General features: G+C 41.5%; 1 protein-coding gene across 1 annotated transcript in view; it reads right to left on the bottom strand.

The window, feature by feature from the left end:
• Positions 1 to 18,447, bottom strand: part of CNBD2 (cyclic nucleotide binding domain containing 2) — an 85,223-nt gene that overhangs the window by 28,926 nt on the left and 37,850 nt on the right.

The raw sequence follows: 18,447 nt of genomic DNA, 5'->3' as shown, positions 1-18,447 counted from the left end.
ACCACAGCATACTATTTTTCATTTTCCTTTTTTTTTTTTTGGTTTGAGTTTTCTTCCACAAAATGACTAATATGGAAATATGTTGTACATGACTGTACATGTAACCTATATCACATAACCTATATGATACTGCTTACCATCTCAAGGAGCAAGGGAGGGGAGGGAGAAAGGGATAGAATTTGGAACTCAACAAACTTTTTAAATGAATGTTAAAGTTGTTTTTACATGTAACTGGGGGGAAAGTAAAATATTATTTTTAAAGAGATTCAAAATAGGAAACATTTTTAGATCACTGGAGATGCAGCACAAGCCAGAAGGTTTGGGTTCCAGTCCTTACTACTGTGCATCGACAGGGAAATAATCATTTCTTTCTGAGTCTCAGCTTCCTCTTCTGTAAAATGGAGATGATAATAGCTATCTCCCTTCACAGAGTCACTATGTAGGAAATGCTTTGTAAATTGTAACTTGATGCTGAAATGGAAGCTGGCTTTGTCATTTCTTTCTGGTTCTCAAAGGGAATCATCTCTGTGCCTCTCAGTGAAATTTACAAGGCTCAGAACCACATGCTGCCAAGAGCACCATCTAGAGTCAAAGACTCTCAAAGATTCATGGCAGAGTCTCCAAAATAGGGGGCCTGGGGTCTCCAGAGGGACAGTTACCTGAGGGCGGAACCGGCAATAGCCAGTCATGCGATTTGTCTGGCAAACAACTGGGACACAAACACCAAACCCTCCTTTCTTCCTTCCCCAGTGCAAGCTCCCAACCTCTTCCCTTCTGAACCCACTCCCCAGACAGTTATAACCTGAGCATCATCCAGGCACTTACTGCAGCTGTTGTCACCGGGAAAATTCTCACTCTAGCCACTGCTTCCTTCTCTCATCCCTTCTCCCCTCAAGGGCAGTGATCTGTGAATAAGAGCCCTATCTCTCCCCGTTTTGTTTTAGATGGGACAGAGTGAGAGGCATGTCCATGGATAGGTCAAGATCTGTTGAATCTCATAACATTATTATTATGGACCTGGGTACCTCATTTGAATGGCCCTGGGTACCCCAGAAGTTTTGTGGGGTAAATCAAAAGAACCTTCTCCTTGAGAAACTAAACCAAAGAACAGACACCCCTAACCAGTCTCCCCCACCCCTTGGGGAGATAAGACTAGGTGTGGCTGCTGCCTTTGTGGTATAGGGGGAGAGAGATGGCTTGAGGGATCCAGAGCCGACCCTCACCCAACTTCCCCCAGCCACCACCAGTGGGGGATGATCCTCCCCCAATAAGGGAACTTTCCACAATCAGAAGATCACCTCATCAGACCACCACTGGATCACCTCATCAGATCACCACAGGTCCTCTATAAAAGTATCTGCCTGTCTTCTGCTAGAGGAGATAGGCATCTCAGAGCCATGCCTTCTCCCCATGAGAAGAAAGAACTCCTAGGATTTCTTTCTTGGTTTCCTTTTTCCAGCCCCTAAAAAAACTATTATTTTATTCTAATTGGATTTGCATGCAAGAGGGTGTAATTCTTTTTTTTGTTTTTGTTTTTTTCAGGGCAATGGGGGTTAAGTGACTTGCCCAGGGTCACACAGCTAGTAAGTGTCTGAGGCTGGGTTTGTTTGTTTTTTGTGCGGGGCAATGGGGGTTAGGTGACTTGCCCAGGGTCACACAGCTAGTAAGTGTCAAGTGTCTGAGGCCGGATTTGAACTCAGGAATTCCTGAATCCAGGGCCAGTGCTTTATCCACTTCGCCACCTAGCTGCCCCCCTGAGGCTGGGTTTGAACTGAGGTCCTCCTGAATCCAAGGCTCGTGCCTTATCCACTGCGCCACCTAGCTGCCCCGGTGTAATTCTTTAAAGAGGAATTCCTAAGAACCCCTACCTCTATTTCAAATCCCCACTCAATTTCCCTATAACAATTATCATTACCCACAAATCCACTGCTCAGCCAAAAATTCCTATTGCTGTCAGACACCATCATCCTTTCAAGGATCACTCAGGTGATATTCTTGAAGAGTCATTCTTCCTCAACCCTCATAGTCAATTAGTTGCCAAATCTTGATGCTTCTATCTTCATATATCCACTCTGTTGGGTGTCATCATCCCTTGCCTGGCCTTTTGCAATAGTTTCCTAATTGGCCTCCCCTGCTTCAATTATCTCTCCACCGGAATCTCTCTTCCACACACAGCTAACAAAGTAATTTTCCTAAAGCTTAGGTCTGATCATGTTACTGCCCTTCTCAATAAACGTCAGTGGCTCCCTGTTGACTCTAAAGTCAAGTATTATTCTCTATCTCATTCTTTTTCAATTTCTACTTTTTGCATGTTTAATAATATACATATTTATTGGTATAGTTGTACCTGTATATAATTTATAAATAAGCTAATAAATACATATTGAGAGTGCAGGTTTGAAATCTTTTTACTTGTAGGTATGTGTGATTTAAAAAAATAATCTTTGGAGACCACTGGTTTAGATGACAAAACTGAATTCAAGGAGCATTTGTTAAATGCCTGTTATGAGTGAGGCACTGTGCTAGGGTACTGAGGATACCTACCCTCAAGAAGTTTATGTTTTCCTGGGATGAGTGAGTGGATATTATGAATATGAAATTGTTAATATGAACAGATACCTTAAATTTCAATTCAATAAATATTTATTTATGATGTGTCTGACACTGAGCTAGGTGCTGGGGTTACAAAGACAAAACAAAACAATTTCTGCCCTGAAGGAGCTTTTGTTCTACTAGGAGGAAATAGTATGGACACGGATAAGTAAATGCCAAATACTTGTAAAGACAAAGTAATATGAGGGTGAGGGAGAAAACTAACAATTGAGGGAACAGGGTGAACTGGAAAGGCCTCATGTAGAAAATGACAGAGTCTGGGGGGGCAGCTAGGTAGCGCAGTGGATAAAGCACAGGCCCTGGATTCAGGAGGACCTAAGTTCAAATCCGGCCTCAGACACTTGACACTTACTAGCTGTGTGATGCTGGGCAAGTCACTTAACCCTCATTGCCCCACCAAAAAAAAAAAAAAAAGACAGAGGCTGAGGTGAGGAGGGAGAGCACTCCTGGCATGAGGCATACCCTGGAGGGAGGAGTTGGAATGATATCTCCAGAGAACTGCAAAGAGGCTAGACTGGACTATGCAATATCTAAGAGGAAGTAAAGTAGAACTAATCAAGGAAGATAGCTGGAGCCAGATTGTAAAGGGCTTTAAATGCCCTTTAGTTAGTATTTTGTCCCTGAGGCAACTGAGAGCTTCTGTGAACAGGGGAATGACATGATCAGATGTGCTTTAGGAATATTAATTTGGCAACTGTGTAGAGGATGGATTGGAGATAGAAGAAACTATAGGGAGACTAAGAAACTATTGTAATAGATCATTGGAGAGATAAGGGTCTAAATAGAGAATTTTATCTCTCTGTCTCTGTCTCTCTGTCTCTCTGTCTGTCTCTCTGTCTTTCTGTCTCTGTCTCTCTGTCTCTGTCTGTCTACCTGTCTCTCTCTGTCTTTCTGTTTCTCTCTTTCTCTGTCTCCCTGTCTCTTTCTGTTTCTGTCTATCTCTTTCTCATACATACACAGACACATGCATGAGCAAGAGCCACACCTCAAAAGATAAATGATCTAAGGAAATGAAGTTTTCAAAAGAAGAATTGCAGACTAACAATAACCATAAGAAATATTGCTCCAAATAACAAATAATATAAAAAATTTACACTTAAAAACCCTGAGGTTTTACCACACATTTTTCAAAATTGTAAAGATTATAAAAGATCGAAATGGGAAGAATTGTAGGAATTCATGCTCATTGACAAACGGTTGATGAAGCTATGACATGGTCCAATCATTCTGAAAAATTGTTCAGAATTATAAAAAAAAATCACTAAATTGTTCATTAACCTTTGATCCACTAACACCACAGCTGGACATATACTCCCCAAAAATGGTCTTTCTGTCTAGCACTGGCTGAACTTTCACCCATTTTTTAACACCCCACTCCCCGGTGGAAGTGGGAGTAGTTGGAATACTCTTTGTTCCCCATTGCCACTTTCAGGCTCTCCTTCTTCAACCTTCATTCAGTAACCTCTCCTCCTTGAAGTTCACTCAATCTATATCTACCCCCAACAAAAACTCTGGGTGCTACTATCCAGCACTCTCCACAATACTCCTTTTCTTTCTTCAATGAACTCCATCTTTCTCATCTTTCTTGCCTTCTCAACTCCTGACCCCATACTAAAGAACTTCAGCATACATACTGATATTACATTAAACACCCTTACCTCCCAGTTCCTCAACTTACTCATTTCACATGTTCTATTCCTCCACCCTACCTCAGCCATACCTAAAGGTGGTCAGACTCTTGATGTTGTCATCACCTACAAATGTTCATGAATTCTGAAATTCCCTTGTCTGCTCAAAATCTGGGTTCATTCCACTTCTTCTGCCTTGTAACCCCAAACCATTTTCCATCCACATTATGGCCTTCAATCTCTCAACTGCTCATTTTTTTTTCCCAGACCATCATCTACTAATCATAGTCTCCTCCCTTCCCCATCTTGTCCCCTTGGTAAATAAGTTCAACTCTACACTGTTCTCTTCTCTCAAGTTCCTTGATCCCTTATCCTATCGATAATCATGCCCTGCCAAGCCTCAGCCCTGGATGAATTCCACTATGGGATGACTTTGTTCCTACACATGTGCTGATGAATGAAGCTGGAGAAAATCATGAAACCATAATGACTGTATCCACTACAAATTTATGTTACATAACCTCAACTGACGCAAGTCCTTTATGTTTTGCATTTTCCATCAGATTAAATAAAGTCTATTCTGCATTTTAATACTCTGTGTGTGCATGCACATGGGCTTCCACTCAATCTCGCTTGTATGGGAGTTGGGGACCTTCTTCCTTTTAGGGGAAGACCAGACGCTAGTCAAATTCTGTTTTTCTGGGAACGAGGGCAAAAGTTCGGTCATTCAACATAGGCAATCCTTTTCTAATTCTAATTAATCCACCACCCCATTCACCATAGCAGCTCTTCTTCTAAACTTTTTCATTTCTCCTCAGACCTCTCATGGCTCCCCCTTACCTTACCTTCTCAGCTGAGAACCTTCCCAGTATTTTACTGGAAAAAAAAATCAAAGCAAAAATTGCACTCTCCTAGAGCTCCTCTTCTCCCTTCTTCCTCATCCCACATCACTCAGATGCCTTCTGCTACAATCTCCTTCTCCCCCATCTCACATAATGAGGTGGTCCCTTCACCTTGTCAAAGCAAACTCCTCTATTTATGCACAGGCAAACCCATTCCACCCCATCTTTTCCAGCAGATTGCCTCCTCTATCACCCCGACTCTTTTCCATATCTTCAATCTCTCCTTGTCTACTAGCTGCCCTCCTAATGCCTTACAAACATGCCTTTGTCTCCCTCATCCTCAAAAACTCTAGTTTGATAAATACATCCATCTCTGCCTATTGGCCCATATGTCTCCTGCCTTTTGTGGATAAACTTTGAGAAAACCGTCTGGAATAGGTGACTCCACTTCTTTTCCTCTCATTTTCTTCTTAAGTCTCTGCAATCTGACTTCAGACCTCACCATTCAACTCAAACTGTTCTCTCCAAAGGTACCAGTGATCTCTTAACTGCCGGTCATCTCTAATGGCCTTTCTTCAGTCCTCATCCTTCTTGACCTCTCTGCAGCCTTTGACACTGACAATTACTCTTCTTGATACTTTCTTCTTTATTTTCAGGAGGTTATTCTTCTCCTGGCTCTCCTCCTATCTATCTGACTGTCCCTTCTTAGTGTCTTTTGCTGGATCTTCATCCAAGCCATGCCCCCTAACTGTGGATGTCCCAAGGGTTCTGTTCTGGGCTCTCCTCTTCTTCTTCTATGCTAATTCACTTGGTGATCTCATCACTTCCCAAGGATGAAATTATCATCTCTGTGCTAATGATTCTCAAATCTACTTATCCAGCCCTAATCTTCATGCTGACCTCCAGTATTCAACTGCATACAGGACACCTCAAACTAGATGTCCCAGAGACATCTGAAACTACTCAACATATCCAAAACTAAACTCATGGTCCTCCCCGACCCAAACACTCCAATCCTCCTAACTTTCCTATTACTTTTGAGAACACTACTATCCTCAGGTCCCCCGGAGTCACATCCTAGGTGTCATCCTCTGTTCCTCATTATCTGTCACCCCTTAGGGGCAGCTAGGTGGCACAGTGGATAGAGCACCAGCTCTGGATTCAGGAGGACCTGAGTTCATATCTCACTTCAGACATGTACAAGCTGTGTGACCCTGGGCAAGTCACTTAACCCCAACTGCCTTAAACATCTGGGGCCATTTCCAGTTGTCCTAATATATATCTTTTTTTTTTAAGTGAGACAATTGGGGTTAAGTGACTTGCCCAGGGTCACACAGCTAGTTAGTGTTAAGTGTCTGAGGTCAGATTTGAACTCAGGTCCTCCTGACTCCAGGGTCAGTGCTCTATCCACTGCGCCACCTAGCTGCCCCCTAATATATATCATGCCAGTGGACCCAGATGGCTCTGGAGGAGTGAAGGTGACTTTGCACAGTCCTCACTCACTTAAATCTAATTCAATGCAAGTCATGACATCACCTCTTGATGTCAAGGTCCTCTTTGAGAACAAAGATACAAACAACAATCTGTCACCTCTCCATATTTACCATAGAGGCCTATCACCTTCTTCACATCTCTCAAATACACCCTGCCCCGTTCACACTGCCACCACTATGGTGCAAGCACTCATCACCTCGTAGTTGTACTATTAAAATAATAGTCTTTGGTGGGTCTGCCTTCCTCAACTCTCTCTCTACTCCAGTCTATCCTCTGCTCAGCTAGCAAACAAATCTTCCTATAGCTCAAGTCTGACCATGTCACTCCCCTTTCCTCCAGGATCAAATACAAAATGCTCTGGCATTCAAAGCTCTTTATAACCTGACTCTCCCCTATCTTTCCAGTCCTGTTACACATTCCCTTCTCCACTCCCCCTGGGTATTCTGGGATCCATTGACACTTGCCTCCCAACTGTGCCTCAAACAAAACCCTCTCTCCACTTCAGACGTTTTCTCTGGTTGTCCCCCATACCTGGAATGCTCTCCTTCCCTATCTCTGTCTCCTCCTTTCCCTCATTTCCTTTAAGTTCTAACTAAAATCCCACTTTCTGTCAGAAGCCCTGATCCCCCTTACTTCTAGTGCCTTCTTTCTGTCAATTATTTCCTATTTATCCTGTATATAGCTTGTTTATACATAATTGTTTGCATGTTGTCTTCCCTATTAAACTGTGAACTCCTTGAGAGATGGGACTGTATTTTGCCTTTCTTTCTATCCCCAATATTTAACGTGGTGGCTGGGCCATAACAGGTGCTTAATAAATGACTGACAAGGCATCAAGGAAGGCCCCAGGTGTACCAAAATCTCCATAGCAGCACTTTTGTGGTAGCGAAAAACAGAAATCAAAATACTTGCCTATCTTTGGGGAATGATTGAACAAACTACAGTCTATGAATATAATTCAAAGTTATAACATAGAAAAATACCAAATATAAAGAATTTCAGAGATTCATAAGAAGACTTGTATGAGGGGGCAGCTAGGTGGCACAGTGGATAGAGCACCAGCCCTGGATTCAGGAGGACCTGAGTTCAAATCTGGCCTCAGACACTTGACACTTAATAGCTGTGTGACCCTGGGGAAGTCACTTAACCCCAATTGCCTCACCAAAAAAAAGAAGAAGAAGAAGAAGACTTGTATGAACTGATAGGAAATGAAGCAAAGTTATATATACAATGGCTACAATATTATAAATGAAAGCAACACTAAAACACTGATTAATGATAATGACCAATCTCCCTGCTGCTCTCAGTATAGAGGTAAGGAGATGCCCAGTGTGGTAAATTCTATCAGATAGTGTTGTCATGTCTGTTGGCAGTTTTTAAATTTAACTTTTATTTTCAGTTCCAAATGCTCATCCTCCCTCCAACCCTTCCCCACCCATTGAGAAGGCAAGAAATATGATATCCATTATACATATACAGTCATGCAGAACATATTTCAGAATGGGCCATGTTTGGGAGACGGGGGAAAGCAAGAAAAATAAATAAAGGAAAAAATATGCTTCATTCCACACTCTGAGACCATCAATTCTCTATCTGGAGGTAGATAGCTGTTGGTTTTATCTAAATGCTTTCCACTGTGTATGGAAGGGTTCAGTGGCTTAAGGAAATGAATAACTAGTGTAAAAACAGAAGGCATAAATAAAACTTTCCCCCCAAAAACCCTTTTTTGTTTGTTTTGCAGGGCAATGAGGGTTAAGTGACTTGCTCAGGCCACACAGCTAGTAAGTGTCATGTGTCTAAGGCTGGATTTGAACTCAGGTCCTCCTGAATCCAGGGCCTGTGCTTCTGGAAAAAAAAACAAAAAACCTTTTAAGACATACTGATTGCAATTCACTGTGGTCTGCACTGGGGAAAGATACAAAAATGTCAGTAATTATTCAAATGCTTTAAGGTTTATAAAGCAAGCTCTGCTCTTACAGAGTGTAGGAACCATTGGTGTTTCTCATATCAGCATGTCATCATCCAGGTTGATTTATAAATCCATTCTGAGTTTTCATCTGTGAAATGGGGATAATAATAGCACTTACCTCCCAGGATTCTGGTGAGAATATAATTAGATAATACTTGTAAACTGCTTTGTAAGCCTTACTGTGCTATATAAATGTTAACTATTATTATTATTCATTATTGTTATTATTCATTATTATTCTGTCCCTGCATTGGCATGGAAAACTTATTTTCTATCAGATTAAATAAAAATCTACTCTACATTTTTAGGACTTTGTGTTTGCATATTTGTATGAGGGTTAGAGACCCTCTTCCTTTTAGGGGGAGACTAAACACAAGGCAAATTCAGATATTCCAAGAATAAGGGCAAAAGTTCAGTCATTCAACAAACATCTAATAAGTCCCTACTACTATGTGCAAAGCCCATAATGTGGCTAAGAAGACAGCCAATCAATCAACAAGTATTTAGGTGCTTACTTTGTGCCAGGCAGAGAAAAGGAGATAAAACAGTCCCTGCCCTCCAAAGCTTACTCTCTAAGTGGGGTGGGGGTGGGAAGGTGGAGAGAGGGAGACACGGTGCACATTTATCTATACGCATATAAATAACAAGGAAGTTAGGGAAAGGAAGGACACAAACAGCTGGAGGAAGCAGGAGAGGCTTCCTTCACGTAGAAGGCTGCACTTTGAAGGAAACCATTGATTTGGAGAGACAAAAGTTGGGGGGGGGGGGCGGGTGCATTCCAGACAGCCAGTACAAAGGTTTGGAGATGGGTCATGGTGGACCATTTTAACTACATCCCAGAATACATGGAGAGAGCAATTGTAAGACAACCAAAAATGATAGGAAGGGCCCAGCATGTAAAGAAATTTGAATGCCAACATTGTTTATATTTGTTCCTGGAGGGAATAAGTAGATGAAATTTCCTGGATAGGGAGCTGACAAGATCAGATGTGCACTTTAGGAAAATCATTTTGTCAGCTGTGTGGAGGATGGCTTGAAGTCGGGGAAGATGCTTGAGACAGGAGACCAGCAGAAGAGGTTATTGCAACAGTACAGACAAAAGGTGATTAACACTTAGTCTGGGCTGACTGCTGTGGGAGTGGTGAGGAGAGCACAGGGATGTTACAACATTGTTTGGCAACTTGACCATCAAGTTAAGACTTTACGGGGGCAGCTAGATGGTGCAGTGGATAAAGCACCAGCCCTGGATTCAGGAGCACCTGAGTTCAAATCTGACCTCAGACACTTGACACTTACTAGCTGTGTGAACCTGGGCAAGTCACTTAACCCCCATTGCCCCGCAAAAATAAAGAAAGAAAGAAAAGAAAAGGGAAAAAAAAGTTAAGACTTTACATCCGTCCTTATGAAATTACATCTTATTAGACTCAAGCCCAAAGTTCTAGCCTGTCAAGACCTTTTTGGATTCTGACAAAGCCAAGCGCTGGGTCAGCTCTCCTTCCCAGCTTTATGGCATCTGCAGATTTGATGGGAGGGCCATTTATGCCTTTATGCAAGTCATTGATAAAAATGTTAAACAGCTCCAAGTGCCAACAGGACCACTCAAATCCCTGGGGCTCTCCAACAGAGACCTCCTGCCAAGCTGACATTGACTACTCTTTGAGCCTTGCCATTCAATCAAAAACAGGAGGACCTTCTTAGGAGAGATAGCAAATGAGTTGTGCTTTGAAGGATGATAAGGAACCTGAGAGATAGAGGGAGGGAGCATGTCCCAGACCTTCCTGTGAAAAGGGTAGGCAAAGGAATGACATGAGGCACTGAGCTAATAGGGCAGTTTGACTAAAATGGAGATAGACAGAAGGGAGTAAAATGAAATTAGTCTAAAGAGGAAAATGGAAGCCAGACTGCAGAGGACTTTAAATTCCACACTAAGGAGCTGGTATTTTATCTTAGAGAAGGGGGTCTTAACCTTTTCTGTGTTCTGGAACCCTTTGGCAATCTGGTGAAACCAATGGACCCCTTCTCAGGACAATGTTTTAAAATGCATAAAATAAAATTTGTGTGATTTTAGTATTTTAATAATTGAAAAAAATTATACTGAAATACAATTATCAAAATATTTAAAAAACAAGTGCTCTGGGGCAGCTAGGTGGCACAGTGGAAAGAGCACCAGCCCTGGAGTCAGGAGGACCTGAGTTCAAATCTGGCCTCAGACTTACTAGCTGTGTGACCCTGGGCAAGTCACTTAACCCCAATTGCCTCACCCCCCCCCAAAAAAAGTGCTCTGGTCCCATGTTAAGATAGAATCCTTATCCTAGAGGCACTGGGGAGACATTACAGAACCAGGGAGAGGGATGTGTCAGAAGGATCCAGGATTAAACCTAAACCATGTGAACTTAGAACTGCAGCTCTGGGTCACAGGTCACAATTTGGGGCTTCCCTAGGGATGCTGGGAATAGCATCATTACATTTCCAGATGAAGAAGGCTCCATACTCTCTAGCATCTCCAAGCAGTTTTCAAAAGCAAAGAATTTTAAAACTTTTGCGGGGGGGGGGGGGGGTTATCATTTCTGTGGGTTTTTTTAACTTTATTTTCATTAGTTATTTTTGGTTGTTCTCTAAGTCATTATTTCGTGTTTTGCATATTGTTGTTTAGTTTAGAGTCTGTGCTTTAAGCATTAGCAATGACTGAGCATAGACAATGTTTACATAGGTATTAAGGCAAATATGAGCCTAGGTAAACACTGGGCAATTATATTTTGGGCATGAGTTTAAGCACTAAGGTTATCCAATTATTGGAGATTTATCTGGATCCTCACAAAGGATCATTCATTGATTTGGAGGGAGCATAAGGACCATGAGCACACCATTGAAAGGATGTTATCCCTCTTATAAAATATTTGAAGAGGTTTAAGCTAGAAAGGAAAGTATTCAGGAAAAAAGGACAACAGAACTGTTGACTTCTGTGAGCTCTCTGGAACTGTGGAGTTTTCCTCAGGAACATGTAGAATTGGGATGCAGACCAGTGGCACCAAGTCCTCGTCCTTCTTGATTCATCTGCCGCATGTGACTTTTTAAGTGGTATTTTTTTTCCAATTACATGTGAGGATAGTTTTCAACATTCTTTTGGGGGGGGGGTGGCGAGGCAATGAGGGTTAAGTGACTTGCCCAGGGTCACATAGCTAGTAAGTGTCAAGTCTCTGAGGCCAGATTTGAACTCAGGTACTCCTGAATCCAGGGCCGGTGCTTTATCCACTGCTCCACCTAGCTGCACCTCAACATTCATTTTTGTAAGATTTAGAGTTCCCAATTTTTCTCCCCCCCTTCCAAAGCCAGCAAGCAATCTGATATAGGTTATAAATTACAATCATGTTAAATATATTTCCACATTAGTCATGTTGTAAGAAAAGAATGATACAAAAGGGGAAAATCACAAGACAGACAAAACAAACAAAAACAACAACAACAAATAGTATGCTTCAATCTGCATTCAGACTCCACAGTTATTTTTTTGGATGGGGAGAGCATTTTCCATTATGAGTCTTTTGGAATTGTCTTCGATCATTCTATCACTGAAAAGAGCTAAGTCTGTCACAGTTAATCATCACACAATGTTGTTGATACTGTGTACAATGTTCTCCTGGTTCTGCTCACTTCACTCAGCATCAGTCCACTTAAGTCTTTCCAGGTTTTTCTGAAATCTGCCTGCTCATCATTTCTTACAGCACAGTGGCCTGAGTGAAGTGTAGACACTTCCAAGCTGACTCTACTGAATCAACAAACAGTAGGCCCTGAGGGAAGCACATTAGGCCTCAGGAAATTTTGCCTCAATTTTCACTTCATGAATTTTTACCTCACAAACTTTCCCCTGAGGAACAGCAGACAGCTGAGTGGGGAAAGTTTGAAGGACCCACACTGTTTCCAGAAGGCAGGACTGGTGGTGCTGACCAGACATGATCCCCAGCTGTGGCTGTGGGTAAAAAGGAGTGGCCTATGAGTGTGGTACTGCAGGAAGCAAGAACATTTTCAGGACAATGTGGCTGGGGCTTAGGGAAGAGAGAAAGGACCCCCTGAGGTTGAACCCCCAGACAGAATTCAGAAAACAACAATAAGGACTTGAGGCCTAGGGCAATATTACCCACAACTCGGTATTAAAACTTGATAAGAATATTATTAAACTGGGACAGCTAGATGGCGCAGTAGTTAAAGCACTGGCCCTGGATTCAGGAGGACCTGAGTTCAAATCCAGCCTCAGACACTTAACACTTACTAGCTGTGTGACCATGGGCAAGTCACTTAACCCCCATTGCCCCGCAAAAAAAAAAAAAAAAGAATATTATTAAACTGCTAAAAATAAACTAAGACAAATTAAAAATAAAAATGAGTAAGCAAAGGAAAAAGAAGCTGACCATAGATAGCTATGAAGATCTGAGTTCATATTCAGAGGGATAGTGAGGTTTAAAAAAAAAAGCCGCTCCTACCCCCAAATCATAATGTCAAATAGTCACAAGCCCCAGAAGAACTCCTGGAAGAACTTAAAAGCCCCAGCCACATTGTTCTGAAAATGTTCTTGCTTCCTGCAGTACCACACTCATATGTCACACCTCTTCAACCACAGCCACAGTCAGGGATCATGTCTGGTCAGTACCACCAGTCCCAACTTCTGGAAACAGTGTGGGTCCTTCAAAATAAGAGAGATCAAGGAAAAAAATAAAAGCAATCCAAGAAAATTATGGAGGAAAAAAGTTAACCAATTGGAAAAAGAAATACAAATATCTTTTTTTGGATACAAAACCTTAAGGAAGAAAACAACACAAAAACTAGAATTGGGCAAGCAGAATCAAATGAAACAAATCAAATAAGACACCAAGAAAAAATAAAACTAGAAGAGAATCTGAAACATCTCATTAGGAAAACAACTGATCTAGCCAACAGATAGAGGAGAGACAATATAAGAGTTTGTAAAGCTTTTTACAACCTTGCCCAACCTAACTTTCCATCCTCTTTGGACATTACTCCCCTTCCCACACTCTTCAATTTAGTTCATCTCCCATCTCCACACCTTTGTGCACTCTGTTCCTCATGCCTGAAATGCACACCCTCCTCACCATCAGCTCCTAGAGCCTCTCTTTCTTCAAGATGCAGCTTAAACTGTACCTCTACACAAACCCTTTCCTGATTCCCTCAAATACTAGTGCCCACCCTCCTCTCTCAAGTTATCTTGTATTTAACTACTTTTACATTTGTTTATAATTACTCTCTTTATATTTATTCTTGGGTTGGTTTTTTTTGGGGGGGGGGTTGTTTTTTTTGCAGGGCAATGAGGGTTAAGTGACTTGCTCAGGGTCACACAGCTAGTGAGTGTCAAGTGTCTAAGGTCAGATTTGAACTCAGGTCCTCCTGAATCCAGGGTTGGTGCTTTATCCATGGCACCACCTAGCTGCCCCCACATATAAATATATATTAAGAATAAATATAGGGGAAGCTAGGTGGCTCAGTAGATAGAGCACCGGCCCTGGATTCAGGAGGACCTGAGTTCAAATCTGGCCTCAGACATTTAACATTCACTAGCTGTGTGACCCTGGGCAAGTCACTTAACCCCCATTGCCCGGGGGGGAAAAAATGTGTGTGTGTGTGTGTGTGTGTGTGTGTGTGTGTGTGTGTTGGTTGTCTCAGGATGTAAGCTTCTCGGAGTAGTGATTATTTCATTCATTACATTTATAGCCTCAGGGCCTAACCTTGCATATAGTGAGTGATTAATAAATTGGTTGTTGTTTAAATAGATAGTTATTTAAATAGATTAAATAAATGCATGTTTGGTTGATTGATGATTAATGATATAATTTTTAAAGACTGAAAAGTTTTGTCTTAAAAAAGGAGGAAGTAAGGCAGCTAGGTGGTGCAGTGGATAGAGCACCAGCCCTGGAGTCAGGAGTACCTGAGTTCAAATCCAGCCTCAAACACTTAACACTTACTAGCTGTGTGACCCTGGGCAAGTCACTTAACCCCAATTGCTTCTCTTTTAAAAAAAAAAAAAGGAGGAAGTTTAGTGGATGTACCCATGCATTAATTATCCTGGGTGCAAAAGTGAAATTTCATCTATAATAATAATGGCTTATATTTATATAGCACTTCTATGTGGAGGTACTGTACTAAGTGCTTCACAATTATTATCTCATTTGATCCTCATAGCAACCCTACTAGATAGATACTATTATTATTACCATTTTGCAGGTGAGGAAACTGAGGCAGGCAGATTACATGACCTGCCCAGGTTCACACAGTAAGTGTCTGAGGTTGTATTTGACCTTAGGTCTCCCTGATTTTAGGCCCGGCATTCTATCTAGTTCAAAACCTAACTGCAACACAGTCCCTTTGTCAATTAATGGGAACCTCTTCTGGAATTGAAGATGTCTTGGAAGAGGTGTGAAATTCTCTTGACAATTCTTTGTGAATTAATTTTATCCTGAATATTTTCATATTAAGCCTACCCTGGTAACAATCTCCAAGCTGAAACACCCCTCCACCCCCTATTGCCAATGAAATTAAAATCTAAACTACACCCTTAAAAGTAGGCCTAGAAGAGACAGAGAAGAGCAAGCTGATGGACACAATAGGCACACAGCAACTTCAGGGAACTTCTCAGCCCCAGAAATGGCAGTGGAGAAGAGTGTCTGCACCATACAGAATCTCCAGACCACTCCAACTTCCAAGATCAAGTGAAAACCAGAACCAAGAAATATGAGCAGGTGGGTGGTGTGACAGTGGATAAAGCACCAGCCCTGTATTCAGGAGGACCTGAATTCAAATCCAGCCTCAGACACTTGACACTTACTAGCTGTGTGACCTTGTGCAAATCACTTAACCCTCATTGCCCCCCCCCCCAAAAAAAACCAAATAAATAAAAAACGGAAGCAAGAAATATGAGCAGGTGGGTGGTGACAGTAGATAGCATTCTGGGCCTGGAGTCAGGAAGACCATGTTCAAATCAGACCTCAGATGCTTACTTGCTGTGTGGCCCTGGGCAAGTCACTTCACCTCTGTGCCTCAGTTTCCTCATCTATAACACGAAGATAATAATAGCACCTGCTGTGGCAGGGCTTTTGTGAGTTTTATTATTTTTTTATTATTTTATTTCTTTTTTCAGAACAATGAGGGTAAAGTGACTTGCCCAGGGTCACACAGCTAGTAAGTGTCAAGTGTCTGAGGTAGGATTTTAACTCAGGTCCTCCTGAATAAAGGGCCGGTGCTTTATCCACTGCACCACCTAGCTGACCTTGGCTTTTGTGAGTTTTTAAATGAAATAATCGTTGTAAATTATTGTACTTAACACAGTGCCTGACATATAGTAAATGCTAAATAAATTTTCTTCTTGATGATGATGATGGAACATAGTAATGAAATACAGGGAACGCTCCCACCTCCCCCCTTGGTGTTACCATGAAATATGTGTATGTCTTGAGAAGGGTGTTTTCTTCCATAAAAGGAAGGGCCCAGGGCACCTAGGTGGCGCAGTGGAGGACCTGAGTTCAAATCCGGCCTCAGACACTTACTAGCTGTGTGACCTTGGGCATGTCACTTAACCCCAATTGCCTCACTAAAAAAAAAAAGGAAGGGCTCAATCAGGGTGGTACTATAAACCTGGAGAACTGGGAAGGAGTGAATCATCAGATAAAAGAGTTGCTTGATTCTCTAACTATTCTTAGTATTTCCACCTATTGGTTATGCAGGAGTTGTCTAGTGTTGCTCTAAGTCTAGAATAGACTGTCTAGATTCTGAGAGAGGAAGGTCTCACCAGAAAGGGAAGAAGAGTTTCTTCAACTTGTTACTAATCCAGAGTACTTGGCTTTTTGTATTTTCTGTTGAGTTTTTTGTCATATATTCTTTGTCTCATTAGACTAGGCGCTTGCATGGGAGAAGAGAGCTTTTTTTCTTCTATTGTAAAGACCTGGCCACAAGCCAAATTTTGATACCCTTGGGGGTAAATTTGGAGTCCTTCAAAAGAGTGATCTTTGAGAAGTTCTCAGGATTGAATCAGATGTAAGTGCTGATTCATGTGAACAAGACTACCATCTAGCGGCAAATGGTGAAATTACATGACTCAGTATCTCAGCCAGGAATCTTAAGAGAATGGATTTATGAATATTAAGTTGTGAATATAAAGAAAAATATTACAAAAGAAAGCAACAGTTTCAACTTTATGTTCAACATACATCCATTCCTTCATAAAACATTCATTAAACACCTACTGTGTGCAAAACTCTCCTTAACTGTGAGAAATGTGAAGGTAATAATAACTGACACATAATGCTTTAAGATTTTCTCTTTTTTTGGAGGCAATCAGCGACTTGCCCCACCTAGTAAGTGTCTGAGGTTGAATTTAAACTTTGATCCTCCTGACTCCAGGGCTGGTGCCCTATCTAGCTCGCTGTTGCCTCTTTAAGATTTTCAAAGCAATTCTTGTCCTCCAGGAACTTACAATCCATTTGTGTGTGGACCACTGCAGCAGGTCACAAATTTTCCATGATCAGAAGCTGTGAGCATTAACTGCTTGATCCTTGGTTAACACAGGTCAGAACAGTGGAAAAATTACAACCATGTTTGTCTTTGGCTATACACTTTGTTGGCATTAGGACAATTTTGCCTAAAGTTACCTCCGTACTGGAGTCCTATAATTATAACTATAACATCAAATAGTATAAAAGTCTCTGTTATCACAGAGACCAAGTAGGAGGCCATTGCAATAGACCAGGAAAGAGGTGATGAGAGCCTGAATGAGGGTGGTAGCTATGTCATCAGAGAGAAGACATGTTATAGGGAAACAAATGATGATATGTGTCAACTGACTGAATACATGGGGTTAGCCACAGTGAAGAGTTAACTATGACACCAAACAGGGTAACTGAAAAGATGACACTGCCCTTAGCAGTAATAAGGAAGTTCAGTTGAGGAAGGGATTTGAAGGGGGAAATAATGGATTCTTATTTTTGGATATATTGAGTTTAAGGTGCTTATAGAGACATGCAGTTCAAAATATCCAAGAGACAGTTGGCAATACAGAACTGGAGCTTAGTAGAGAGATTTGGACTGCACGTGTAGATTTGGTAATCATCTACATAGACATGATCATTCAACTCATCTTTGTGATGAGATCACAGAGGGGGAGAGTATAGACAAAAAAAAAAGAAGAAAAAGAAGAAGCTAGCTGAAGACAGGACATCCATTATTAGGAGAAGTGACATGAATAAAGAATCAGCAAAGGAGATTGACAAGGAGAGGTCAGACAGGTAGAAGAAAAAAACAGAAAATAAAGAGCAGCTGGTAGGAGAAAGTGATGAAGTGTCAAATGCTGCAGAGAGGTCAAGAAGGATGAAAACTGAAAAAAAAAATTATTAGAAATAGCAATTAAGGGGGCAGCTAGATGGCGCAGTGGATAGAGCACTGGCCCCGGAGTCAGGAGTACCTGAGTTCAAATGTGACCTCAGACACTTAACACTTACTAGCTGTGTGACCCTGGGCAAGTCTCTTAACCCCAATTGCCTCACTAAAAAAAAAAGAAATAGCAATTAAAAAAAAGAAATAGCAATTGTTGGGGGCAGCTAGGTGGCACAGTGGATAAAGCACTGGCTCTGGTTTCAGGAGGACCTGACTTCAAATCTGGCCTCAGACACTTGACACTTACTAGATGTGTGACCCTAGGCAAGTCACTTAACCCTCATTGCCCCGGAAAAAAAAGGAAAAAATAGCAATTGTTAACTTTAGAGAGTACAGTTTCAGCTGAATGATGAGGTTGAAAAGCAGATTACAGAGGTTTTAGGAGAGAATGAAAGAAGTGGAAGTAGAGGCACTGAGTATAGATTTTTTTCAGGGTGTTTATCTGAGAAAAGAAATATAGAATGATAGC

The sequence above is a fragment of the Dromiciops gliroides genome, chromosome 2, assembly GCF_019393635.1.
Source record: "Dromiciops gliroides isolate mDroGli1 chromosome 2, mDroGli1.pri, whole genome shotgun sequence".
NCBI classification, from domain to species: Eukaryota; Metazoa; Chordata; class Mammalia; order Microbiotheria; family Microbiotheriidae; genus Dromiciops; species Dromiciops gliroides.
Note: the sequence above shows the minus strand (reverse complement) of the source record. Positions and strands in the feature narration are given on the sequence as shown.